Below are 14,168 nucleotides of genomic sequence, written 5' to 3'. Positions count from 1 at the left end.
GCTGAATAGTCAGCTTTCTGCAGTGCTCACTGAGAATGCTTTGATGTGAAACTTGATGTATTTTATTGTTTATAATGTCTCTCTGAAGGCATGAACATGCCTGCTAGTGGTTAGGTTACACATGTAATGTGTAGTTTGTCGGTAATAGTATACCCCATTTTAGCCTAACACAAACACACACACACACACACACACACACACACACACACACACACACACACACACACACACACACACACACACACACACACACAAACACGTTTCAAGTTTTAATGTCACATGCACAAGTACAGTGAAATGTCTTTCTTGCAAGATCTAACCCCAACAATGCAGTAATCAATAACAATGTAGAAGTAAAAATAACAAGGTATAACAAAAACACAGGAGATATAAAACTAAGAAATGAGAAGAACACGAATAAGTAAGTAAACATACTACATACAGCTTATAGGGAGGAGGTCAGAGACCTGACCATGTGGTGCCAGGACAACAACCTCTCCCTCAATGTGATCAAGACAAAGGAGATGATTGAGGACTACAGGAAAAAGAGGCCTGAGCACGCCCCATTCTCATCGATGGGGATGCAGTGGAGCAGGTTGAGAGCTTCAAGTTCCTTGGTGTCCACATCACCAACAAACTAACATAGTCCAAGCACACCAAGACAGTTGTGAAGAGGGCACGACAAAACCTATTCCCCCTCAGGAGACTGAAAATATTTGTCATGGGTCCTCAGATCCTCAAAAGGTTCTACAGCTGCACCATCGAGAGCATCCTGACGGGTTGCATCACTGCCTGGTTTGGCAACTGCTCGGCCTCCGACCGCAAGGCACTACAGTGGGTAGTGCGAACAGCCCAGTACATCACTGGGGCCAAGCTTCCTGCCATCCAGGACCTCTATACCAGGCGGTGTCAGAGGAAGGCCCTAAAAATTGTGAAAGACTCCAGCCACCCTAGTCATAGACTGTTCTCTCTGCTACCGCATGGCAAGCAGTACCGGAGCGCCAAGTCTAGGTCCAAGAGGCTTCTACCCAGCCTATTTGCATTGCTCCCCCCTCCCCTCTCCACACCACTGCCACTCTCTGCTGTCATCTATGCATAGTCACTTTATTTAACTCTACCTACATGTACATACTACCTCAACTAACCGGTGCCCCCGTACATTGACTCTGTACCGGCACCCCCTGTATATATTGTTATTTTTTACTACTAATGCTCTTTAATTACTTGTTACTTTTATCTCTTATTCTTATCCGTATTTTTTGAAACTGCACTGTTGGTTTGGGGCTCGTAAATAAGCATTTCACTGTAAGGTCTACACCTGTTGTATTCGGCGCATGTGACTAATACAATTTAATTTGATACGCAGGGTCAGTTCCAGTAGGGGAGAGTGAGGTATGTTGTCACACCTTTCACGCTGTCTAACATTTACTGGGCACAATACATCCCAATGGTATAAATGTCATACCAAATGAAAGAAGGAAGTCTTGGGCACATATGTTGTATTCATTACATCTTCATATCTTATTTCAGTACCGGAGTTGTAGACCGTTAAATAGAGAGAGAGCACTTGTGACAATTTGCCCCATCAGCGGAAAAATTGTCACACTACTGTACGTCGGGTAAGTTGTCACATTGGATTATCAACAAATAAGAACACAACTAATTAATTGTGAATATTGATTTTAATTTCAAATTCCCAACCAAATTCAACTTCATTAAAGAACTCAAAATAAAAACAATCATGCCTAGAGAATCTGGCAAATCATGCCTTTCCATCAAAACAATAATGCTGGCAGGGCACATATTAATTAAGTGGCACGACCACTTTACTTTGAAATCGAACGTTCTCTGGCGTGCACGGAGATCCACAGTAATTGTTGGAATCGGAATGGAATGTAATGCTGCAGATAACTTGCTTAAATGTTTAAAGTCTTAACAAAACAGATGTGGTGTTTCAACACACTAATGCACTAACGCACAGTTTTGCAACAGCCTATACGACGTACATCCGTATCTGACTAATCAGACTCATCTTCAGTCACAGTTCTGGCACACATAAATTGCCTGGCCTGAGGTGCAAGCATCATGGGCCCATTTGTTGCATCTCACACACTTCACCCAACTCTCCTTTGGAAGGCTGTTTGAAAATGGCTCCACACAGACGAGGCAGAAGCACTCCTCTTCATCTGATGATGACTCTTCTACGATTTTTCTTTTTTTAGCTGCCTTCTTGTTCTTTGCAGATCCAGATTTTGACTCCCCCCTTGCTTCCCTTCCTTCGGAAACAGCCTTTTGCTAGATTGTGCCTTATTCTTTTCCATTTCTATTGCCTGCTTCACTGGTGTGTCACTTAGAATTGCTGTTGTGCGCCGTTTTCTTCCTTTGCAAGCTGGTTTTCGGGGGCCAGTTTTTGGATATGGCCGGATGTCCTCTGGAGTTGGTAGTCCGCTGTCAGCAATGGCATTGTTGGGCGACGGTGAGCTGGTGCTAGCATAAGAACTGGGCAGGTCTGTGTCTGAGCTTGTGCTAGGCAGGGCTGAAATGGTGCTGGGTCCTGGCAGGTTGGTGCTGGGGACTGGCAGGGCTGGAATGGTGCTGGGTCCTGGCAGGTTGGTGCTGGGTCCTGGCAGGTTGGTGCTGGGGACTGGCAGGTTGGTGCTGGGGACTGGCAGGGCTGGAATGGTGCTGGGTCCTGGCAGGTTGGTGCTGGGGACTGGCAGGGCTGGAATAGTGCTGGGGCCTGGCAGGTTGGTGCTGGGGCCTGGCAGGTTGGTGCTGGGGACTGGCAGGGCTGAAATAGTGCTGGGGCCTGGCAGGTTGGTGCTGGGGCCTGGCAGGACTGGAATGTTGCTGGGGCCTGGCAGGTTGGTGCTGGGGCCTGGCAGGACTGGAATGTTGCTGGGGCCTGGCAGGTTGGTGCTGGGGCCTGGCAGGACTGGAATGTTGCTGGGGCCTGGCAGGGCAGGGTTGGTGCTGGAGTCTGGTAGTGTTGGGTTCTGAATGGGGCGATCTGTAACGTAGGATGGCGCAAACTCGGTTTCCAGAAATACATCCCTGTTGTAAGGTTGTACCCCAGCCACCCTAAAGCCAACCTGAATGTTCAAGGGGGTTTCAGCCAGAGGATAGGCGATTGTCACAATCCCAGGTATGTCATAAATTGACATTGTCCTCCTGGAATTGTTCCTCATCTAGGCATCACACGCGGTGTTGATGTGCCTCTTTAGCGGCCCATAGACAGACCTGTTTAAGGGTTGAAGCCGATGAGAGCAATGGGATGGCAGCATAATGACAGCATAATTATGCCATTTTCTTTGGCATAATTGAGTCCATCAATGGACAGATGAGACTCGTGGTTGTTCAAAAGGAGTAAACACTTCGTATGCTCGACAGAATGTTTCAGGAAGTCAACAAAGTTCACATCTGTCATCCACCCAGAGGGATTTGTATAGCCAACCACTGTTGTTGGCATGGCTGACTGACTTTCAACTTCTTCTCTGGTAACCTTTTGACAATACCGAGTCAGAGTATGGTAATTTATGTCAAAATCCTTCGCTGTACTCATGATTGATTTGTTCTGCAACTTCACCTGCCTCACTGCCTTTAACATTATGCCAGGTGGTGTGCTGCTATTCTCTGTCTTTCTTTTATAATTTCTAACCATCTGTCTTTCCTTCCTTCCTTCCTTCCTTCCTTCCTTCCTTCCTTCCTTCCTTCCTTCCTTCCTTCCTTCCTTCCTTCCTTCCTTCCTTCCTTCCTTCCTTCCTACATATTCATTACAGGCTTATTACGCCCACCTCCCTGTCTACTATCCTTGTTGCCACAATGCAATTCATAACACCGCACTAAATTCATGACACTGTATGAAGTAGTGTGTGTGTGTGTGTATATACTGTCTCATACAGTAGGCATGTAGTGTGTTAGTAGACACACACACGCCAGAGCCTGTCTTGTGTCGTCCAGGGATATGTCTGCTGCTCTAAACTACACGTGTATATAATAATCCATTTACAGTAACATTTAATACTCTTATCAGAGCTGATTACACAATATCAATGTTTTTTGAGCATGTTCAATGTGTCTATGTATACTGGGGCAAGTTGTCACATGTGAAGACTTGCCCCAAGGTCATTGAGACAACTTGCCCCAAACTGACATGTGTGCTAATGTTGGCTAAATCTCAAGGTTAGCTCAACATAGGACTGCATCTAAAGTATCAAAAGACATGTTATTGTCTCCTCTACTCAGTGCAAAATTACCATTTTGAACATTCATACCTAACAAAGTTTTATTGCGTAAAATGTAAAGTGCCAATTTTTTACTTTTGAAGTGGGAAAAAAGAAACTTGTGCTCACCTCAGATTAGAGTGACCTTGACCACATGTGAACAGGAAGTTGAACATAGAACATGTAGTCACACAAAGTAGCTATTTGATTTTTGAGATAGCGCCTCTAGTGTTGGAGGTATGAACAGTTTGATAACTTACCCGTGTGACAACTTACCTTGCTCTCCCCTACTATATCTACAATTTGCAGGGATTCTGGATCGATAGCGGTAGCTATGTATAGGGTAAGGTGACTAGGCATCAGGATATATGATAAACAGAGTAGCAGCAGCTTATATGATGATTGTTTGTGAGTGGGTGTGCGGGTGTGTAGAGTCAGTATAAATGTATGTGCATATTATGTGTGAGTGAGCAAATGATGGAGTGAGTGTTTGTGTGTGTGTGTGTGTTGGAGTATCAGTGTGCATAGTGTGTAGGGTCCTGTGAGTGTTCATTGAGGAAGTGCAGAAATAAGAATAAAATGCAAAGGTCAACTCAGATAGTCCGTGTGGCCATTTTGTTAGATATTTAGCAGTATTATGGCTTGGGGATAGAAGCTGTTCAGGAGCCTGTTGGTGTCAGACTTGATGCACTGGTACCTCTTGCCGTGCAGAGATAACAGTCTATGGCTTGGGAGGTTGGAGTTTTTAATTTTCCGGGCCTTCCTTTCACACCGCCTGAAATAGAGGTCCTGGATGGAAGGGAGCTCGGCCTCAATGATGTACTGGGCCGTCCACACACCCTCTGTAGTGCCATGCGACCGAGAGCCGTGCTATTGCTATACCAAGCAGTGATGCAGCCATTCAACTCTAGCATCTAGCAGTCAACTCTAGCATCTAGCAGTCAACTCTAGCATCTAGCAGTCAACTCTAGCATTTCAACTCTAGCATCTAGCAGTCAACTCTGGCATCTAGCAGTCAACTCTAGCATCTAGCAGTCAACTCTAGCATTTCAACTCTAGCATCTAGCAGTCAACTCTAGCATCTAGCAGTCAACTCTAGCATTTCAACTCTAGCATCTAGCAGTCAACTCTAGCATCTAGCAGTCAATTGTAGCATGTAGCAGTCAACTCTAGCATCTAGCAGTCAACTCTAGCATCTAGCAGTCAACTCAAGCTTCTAGCAGGCAACTCTAGCATTTCATCTCTAGCATCTAGAAGTCAACTCTAGCATCTAGTAGTCAACTCTAGCATCTAGCAGTCAACTCTAGCATTTCAACTCTAGCATCTAGCAGTCAACTCTAGCATCTAGCAGTCAACTCTAGCATATAGCAGTCAACTCTAGCATTTCAACTCTAGCATCTAGCAATCAACTCTAGCATCTAGCTGTCAACTCTAGCATCTAGCAGTCAACTCTAGCATCTAGCAGTCAACTCTAGCATCTAGCAGTCAACTCTAGCATCTAGCAGTCAACTCTAGCATCTAGCAGTCAACTCTAGCATTTGAACTCTAGCATCTAGCAGTCAACTCTAGCATCGAGCAGTCAACTCTAGCATCGAGCAGTCAACTCTAGCATCGAGCAGTCAACTCTAGCATCTAGCAGGCAACTCTAGCATCTAGCAGGCAACTCCAGCATTTCATCTCTAGCATCTAGAAGTCAACTCTAACATCTAGTAGTCAACTCTAGCATCTAGCAGTCAACTCTAGCATTTCAACTCTAGCATCTAGCAGTCAACTCTAGCATCTAGCAGTCAACTCTAGCATTTCAACTCTAGCATCTAGCAGTCAACTCTACCATCTAGCAGTCAACTCTAGCATATAGCAGTCAACTCTAGCATTTCAACTCTAGCATCTAGCAATCAACTCTAGCATCTAGCTGTCAACTCTAGCATCTAGCAGTCAACTCTAGCATCTAGCAGTCAACTCTAGCATCTAGCAGTCAACTCTAGCATCTAGCAGTCAACTCTAGCATCTAGCAGTCAACTCTAGCATTTCAACTCTAGCATCTAGCAGTCAACTCTAGCATCTAGCAGGCAACTCTAGCATCTAGCAGGCAACTCTAGCATCTAGCAGGCAACTATAGCATTTGATCTCTAGCATCTAGAAGTCAACTCTAGCATCTAGTAGTCAACTCTAGCATCTAGCAGTCAACTCTAGCATTTCAACTCTACCATCTAGCAGTCAACTTTTGCATCTAGCAGTCAACTCTAGCATCTAGCAGTCAACTTTACCATCTAGCAGTCAACTCTAGCATTTTAACTCTAGCATCTAGCAGTCAACTCTAGAATTTCAACTCTAACATCTAGCAGTCAACTCTAGCATTTCAACTCTACCATCTAGCAGTCAACTTTTGCATCTAGCAGTCAACTCTAGCATCTAGCAGTCAACTTTACCATCTAGCAGTCAACTCTAGCATTTTAACTCTAGCATCTAGCAGTCAACTCTAGAATTTCAACTCTAACATCTAGCAGTCAACTCTAGCATCTAGCACTCAACTCTAGCATATAGCAGTCAACTCTAGCATTTCAACTCTAGCATCTAGCAGTCAACTCTAGCATTTCAACTCTAGCATCTAGCAGTCAACTCTGGCATCTAGCAGTCAACTCTGGCATCTAGCAGTCAACTCTAGCATTTCAACTCTAGCATCTAGCAGTCAACTCTAGCATCTAGCAGTCAACTCTAGCATTTCAACTCTAGCATCTAGCAGTCAACTCTAGCATCTAGCAGTCAATTGTAGCATGTAGCAGTCAACTCTAGCATCTAGCAGTCAACTCTAGCATCTAGCAGTCAACTCAAGCTTCTAGCAGGCAACTCTAGCATTTCATCTCTAGCATCTAGAAGTCAACTCTAGCATCTAGTAGTCAACTCTAGCATCTAGCAGTCAACTCTAGCATTTCAACTCTAGCATCTAGCAGTCAACTCTAGCATCTAGCAGTCAACTCTAGCATATAGCAGTCAACTCTAGCATTTCAACTCTAGCATCTAGCAATCAACTCTAGCATCTAGCTGTCAACTCTAGCATCTAGCAGTCAACTCTAGCATCTAGCAGTCAACTCTAGCATCTAGCAGTCAACTCTAGCATCTAGCAGTCAACTCTAGCATTTGAACTCTAGCATCTAGCAGTCAACTCTAGCATCGAGCAGTCAACTCTAGCATCGAGCAGTCAACTCTAGCATCTAGCAGGCAACTCTAGCATCTAGCAGGCAACTCCAGCATTTCATCTCTAGCATCTAGAAGTCAACTCTAACATCTAGTAGTCAACTCTAGCATCTAGCAGTCAACTCTAGCATTTCAACTCTAGCATCTAGCAGTCAACTCTAGCATCTAGCAGTCAACTCTAGCATCTAGCAGTCAACTCTAGCATTTCAACTCTAGCATCTAGCAGTCAACTCTACCATCTAGCAGTCAACTCTAGCATATAGCAGTCAACTCTAGCATTTCAACTCTAGCATCTAGCAATCAACTCTAGCATCTAGCTGTCAACTCTAGCATCTAGCAGTCAACTCTAGCATCTAGCAGTCAACTCTAGCATCTAGCAGTCAACTCTAGCATTTCAACTCTAGCATCTAGCAGTCAACTCTAGCATCTAGCAGGCAACTCTAGCATCTAGCAGGCAACTATAGCATTTGATCTCTAGCATCTAGAAGTCAACTCTAGCATCTAGTAGTCAACTCTAGCATCTAGCAGTCAACTCTAGCATTTCAACTCTACCATCTAGCAGTCAACTTTTGCATCTAGCAGTCAACTCTAGCATCTAGCAGTCAACTTTACCATCTAGCAGTCAACTCTAGCATTTTAACTCTAGCATCTAGCAGTCAACTCTAGAATTTCAACTCTAACATCTAGCAGTCAACTCTAGCATCTAGCACTCAACTCTAGCATATAGCAGTAAACTCTAGCATTTCAACTCTAGCATCTAGCAATCAACTCTAGCATCTTGTAGTTAACTCTAGCATCTAGCAGTCAACTCTAGCATTTCAACTCTAGCATCTAGCAGTCAACTCTAGCATCTAGCAGTCAACTCTAGCATCTAGCAGTCAACTCTAGCATCTAGCAGTCAACTCTAGCACTTCAACTCTAGCACTTCAACTCTAGCACTTCAACTCTAGCATCTAGCAGTCAACTCTAGCATTTCAACTCTAGCATTTAGCAGTCAACTCTAGCATCTAGCAGTCAACTCTAGCATTTCCACTCTAGCAATTCAACTCTAGCATCTAGCAGTCAACTCTAGCATCTAGCTGTCAACTCTAGCATCTAGCAGTCAACTCTAGCATCTAGCAGTCAACTCTAGCATCTAGCAGTCAACTCTAGCATTTCAAATCTAGCATCTAGCAGTCAACTCTAGCATCTAGCAGTCAACTCTAGCATCTAGCAGTCAACTCTAGCATCTAGCAGGCAACTCTAGCATCTAGCAGTCAACTCTAGCATTTCAACTCTAGCATCTAGCAGTCAACTCTAGCATCTAGCAGTCAACTCTAGCATCTAGCAGTCAACTCTAGCATCTAGCTGTCAACTATAGCATCTAGCAGTCAACTCTAGCATTTAGCAGTCAACTCTAGCATCTAGCAGTCAACTCTAGCATCTAGCAGGCAACTCTAGCATCTAGCAGTCAACTCTAGCATTTCAACTCTAGCATCTAGCAGTCAACTCTAGCATCTAGCAGTCAACTCTAGCATATAGCAGTCAACTCTAGCATTTCAACTCTAGCATCTAGCAATCAACTCTAGCATCTAGCTGTCAACTCTAGCATCTAGCAGTCAACTCTATCATCTAGCAGTCAACTCTAGCATCTAGCAGTCAACTCTAGCATTTCAACTCTAGCATCTAGCAGTCAACTCTAGCATCTAGCAGGCAACTCTAGCATCTAGCAGGCAACTCTAGCATCTAGCAGGCAACTCTAGCATTTCATCTCTAGCATCTAGAAGTCAATTCTAGCATCTAGTAGTCAACTCAAGCATCTAGCAGTCAACTCTAGCATTTCAACTCTACCATCTAGCAGTCAACTCTAGCATCTAGCAGTCAACTCTAGCATCTAGCAGTCAACTCTAGCATCTAGCAGTCAACTCTAGCATTTCAACTCTAGCATCTAGCAGTCAACTCTAGCATTTCAACTCTAGCATCTAGCAGTCAACTCTAGCATCTAGCAGTCAACTCTAGCATATAGCAGTCAACTCTAGCATTTCAACTCTAGCATCTAGCAATCAACTCTAGCATCTAGCTGTCAACTCTAGCATCTAGCAGTCAACTCTAGCATCTAGCAGTCAACTCTAGCATCTAGCAGTCAACTCTAGCATCTAGCAGTCAACTCTAGCATTTCAACTCTACCATCTAGCAATCAACTCTACCATCTAGCAGTCAACTCTAGCATCTAACAGTCAACTCTAGCATATAGCAGTCAACTCTAGCATTTCAACTCTAGCATCTAGCAATCAACGCTAGCATCTAGCTGTCAACTCTAGCATCTAGCAGTCAACTCTATCATCTAGCAGTCAACTCTAGCATCTAGCAGTCAACTCTAGCATCTAGCAGGCAACTCTAGCATCTAGCAGGCAACTCTAGCATTTCATCTCTAGCATCTAGAAGTCAATTCTAGCATCTAGTAGTCAACTCAAGCATCTAGCAGTCAACTCTAGCATTTCAACTCTACCATCTAGCAGTCAACTCTAGCATCTAGCAGTCAACTCTAGCATCTAGCAGTCAACTCTAGCATCTAGCTGTCAACTATAGCATCTAGCAGTCAACTCTAGCATCTAGCAGTCAACTCTAGCATCTAGCAGTCAACTCTAGCATCTAGCAGGCAACTCTAGCATCTAGCAGTCAACTCTAGCATTTCAACTCTAGCATCTAGCAGTCAACTCTAGCATCTAGCAGTCAACTCTAGCATTTCATCTCTAGCATCTAGCAGTCAACTCTAGCATCTAGCAGTCAACTCTAGCACTTCAACTCTAGCACTTCAACTCTAGCACTTCAACTCTAGCATCTAGCAGTCAACTCTAGCATCTAGCAGTCAACTCTAGCACTTCAACTCTAGCACTTCAACTCTAGCACTTCAACTCTAGCATCTAGCAGTCAACTCTAGCATCTAGCAGTCAACTCTAGCATCTAGCAGTCAACTCTAGCATCTAGCAGTCAACTCTAGCATTTCAACTCTAGCATCTAGCAGTCAACTCTAGCATCTAGCAGTCAACTCTAGCATATAGCAGTCAACTCTAGCATTTCAACTCTAGCATCTAGCAGTCAACTCTAGCATCTAGCAGTCAACTCTAGCATCTAGCAGTCAACTCTAGCATCTAGCAGGCAACTCTAGCATCTAGCAGTCAACTCTAGCATTTCAACTCTAGCATCTAGCAGTCAACTCTAGCATCTAGCAGTCAACTCTAGCATTTCATCTCTAGCATCTAGCAGTCAACTCTAGCATCTAGCAGTCAACTCTAGCACTTCAACTCTAGCACTTCAACTCTAGCACTTCAACTCTAGCATCTAGCAGTCAACTCTAGCATTTCAACTCTAGCATCTAGCAGTCAACTCTAGCATTTCAACTCTAGCATTTAGCAGTCAACTCTAGCATCTAGCAGTCAACTCTAGCATTTCAACTCTAGCACTTCAACTCTAGCATCTAGCAGTCAACTCTAGCATCTAGCAGTCAACTCTAGCATTTCAACTCTAGCATCTAGCAGTCAACTCTAGCATCTAGTAGTCAACTCTAGCATCTAGCAGTCAACTCTAGCATCTAGTAGTCAACTCTAGCATCTAGCAGTCAACTCTAGCATCTAGCAGTCAACTCTAGCATCTAGCAGGCAACTCTAGCATCTAGCAGTCAACTCTAGCATTTCAACTCTAGCATCTACCAATCAACTCTAGCATCTAGCAGTCAACTCTAGCATCTAGCAGTCAACTCTAGCATTTCAACTCTAGCATCTAGCAATCAACTCTAGCATCTAGCAGTCAACTCTAGCATCTAGCAGTCAACTCTAGCATTTCAACTCTAGCACTTCAACTCTAGCACTTCAACTCTAGCATCTAGCAGTCAACTCTGGCATTTCAACTCTAGCATCTATCAGTCAACTCTAGCATCTAGAAGTCAACTCTAGCATCTAGCAGTCAACTCTAGCATTTCATCTCTAGCATCTAGCAGTCAACTCTAGCATCTAGCAGTCAACTCTAGCATCTAGCAGTCAACTCTAGCACTTCAACTCTAGCACTTCAACTCTAGCATCTAGCAGTCAACTCTAGCATTTCAACTCTAGCATCTAGCAGTCAACTCTAGCATTTCAACTCTAGCATTTAGCAGTCAACTCTAGCATCTAGCAGTCAACTCTAGCATTTCAACTCTAGCAGTCAACTCTAGCATCTAGCAGTCAACTCTAGCATCTAGCAGGCAACTCTAGCATCTAGCAGTCAACTCTAGCATTTCGTCTCTAGCATCTAGCAGTCAACTCTAGCATCTAGCAGTCAACTCTAGCATCTAGCAGTCAACTCTAGCACTTCAACTCTAGCACTTCAACTCTAGCATCTAGCAGTCAACTCTAGCATTTCAACTCTACCATCTAGCAGTCAACTCTAGCATCTAGCAGTCAACTCTAGCATTTCAACTCTAGCATCTAGCAGTCAACTCTAGCATCTAGCAGTCAACTCTAGCATCTAGCAGTCAACTCTAGCATTTCAACTCTAGCATCTAGCAGTCAACTATAGCATCTAGCAGTCAACTCTAGCATCTAGCAGTCAACTCTAGCACTTCAACTCTAGCATCTAGCAGTCAACTCTAGCATTTCAACTCTAGCATCTAGCAGTCAACTCTAGCATCTAGCAGTCAACTCTAGCATCTAGCAGTCAACTCTAGCACTTCAACTCTAGCATCTAGCAGTCAACTCTAGCATTTCAACTCTAGCATCTAGCAGTCAACTCTAGCATCTAGCAGTCAACTCTAGCATTTCAACTCTAGCATCTAGCAGTCAACTCTAGCATTTCAACTCTAGCATCTAGCAGTCAACTCTAGCATCTAGCAGTCAACTCTAGCATCTAGCAGTCAACTCTAGCATTTCAACTCTAGCATCTAGCAGTCAACTCTAGCATCTAGCAGTCAACTCTAGCATCTAGCAGTCAACTCTAGCATTTCAACTCTAGCATCTAGCAGTCAACTCTAGCATCTAGCAGTCAACTCTAGCATCTAGCAGTCAACTCTAGCATTTCAACTCTAGCATCTAGCAGTCAACTCTAGCATCTAGCAGTCAACTCTATTATCTGGCAGTCAACTCTAACATTTCAACTCTAGCAGTCATCTGTGCAACATCAGAGGTTAATGCTTCCCTAACTAGACATCTAGTTAACATGGGAAAGCACAAAAGGGACACTGTGGACTGCAAAAAATGTACAGACTCCATTCACCCAAGTCATAGACTGTTCTCTCTGTTACCGCACGGCAAGCGGTACGGCAGCGCCAAGTCTTTGGTCCAAAAGGCTCCTTAACAGCTTCTACCCCCAAGCCATAAGACGGCTGAACAATTAATCAAATGGCCACCCGGTCTATTTACATTCACGGTAAGGTACCTGTTGTATTCGGAGCATGTGACAAATACAATTTGATTTGATTTGAATACCCAGCTAACAGCAGGCCTACAGCAGGGGCGGAAATCCCGGGGGGGACGGGGGGGGGACCCCCATCCTGGGAAAAATATGATTTGTCCCCCCCAATATATCACTGAAACATAACTATGTAAATTAAATAATATTAATAATACACAATGAAAGCAATTGTGCTGATTATAGACACTTAATAGCACGTTTTTAAGTTTCAAAAGATTGCGACCCCTCCACCCTTTGCCTCACAATGGTTTGATCCACTGCCAGTTCCTTAGTTGGCAAGGTAACAGAGGGGTCGTATCTACTGTCTGAAAGGCACTCAATGAACGTAACTGACGTGAGGTTAATCTAGTCAATCGCGCACACACACTAGCTGAATATGCAGAGCTAGCGTGCAAATATTAACTATTAAGCTAGCTAGTACCTATTCCATTTATGTGGCGTCGTCAAAGATGGAATCAGCATGCAGATGATGTAAGTTAGTGCTTCAAAGTCCCTGTGATAAGGTTAGCGATAAACTGAAGTCCAAACTGAACAGAATTACACTCTCTTCTACCATTGTCTTAAATATATTTAATGGTCTCGTTGCAAAAGCTAAATTGTCGCAAGGGAACTTTTATTTATTTATTTATTTTATTTCACCTTTATTTAACCCGGGTAGCAAAGATTATAGCAAACACCACTGAAACTGAATTGGTGCTCGCTAGCTTTGCAAATTCAGCTATTGTTGGAAGCCAGCCAATATGAAACAAACTATTAAAATTACAAAAGGTTGCAGCATATGTTGTGTAAATGGTGAACTCATACAGCTGTCAACTCTTGTCATTTTAATCCGTTTTCACATTTGCTAGCTACCTATTAGATCGAAGCCCAAATAGAATGATAGAAGATGATAGAAGCCCATCTCCTACTGTAAATAACCTACACACTGTGTGTGTGTGTAGCCAGCCAGCCAGCCAGGTAGAAAAATGGCAGAAAAATAAAAGACGGACATCAGAGTATTTTTCAATACACCAAAACGCATAGTAAGAACCCTAGTAGCCTAATATCTCAAAGACTAGTTGATAAAATGTTCATAAGAAAGAAATTAAATTCTACTGGAAATGTTTCACAATGATGTCATTAGGCAGAGCAGGCAACAGATGGCACACAGACAGCAGAGTTGGGGACAGATATGCAGGGACAGACTGGCAGAGACAGGGAGTCTCAGGTAAGTTTGTTGAGTCTTTGTTTGGCAACATTATGAAAGGTTCTCAACTTTTTTGACTTATAAAATAGGAACATAATTGGAAAATGCCATGGATACCCTCACTCTCAACTTAAACTGGT

Source organism: Salmo salar, chromosome 09 (genome assembly GCF_965601325.2).
Source record: "Salmo salar chromosome 09, fSalSal1, whole genome shotgun sequence".
Taxonomy (NCBI): domain Eukaryota; kingdom Metazoa; phylum Chordata; class Actinopteri; order Salmoniformes; family Salmonidae; genus Salmo; species Salmo salar.
Note: the sequence above shows the minus strand (reverse complement) of the source record.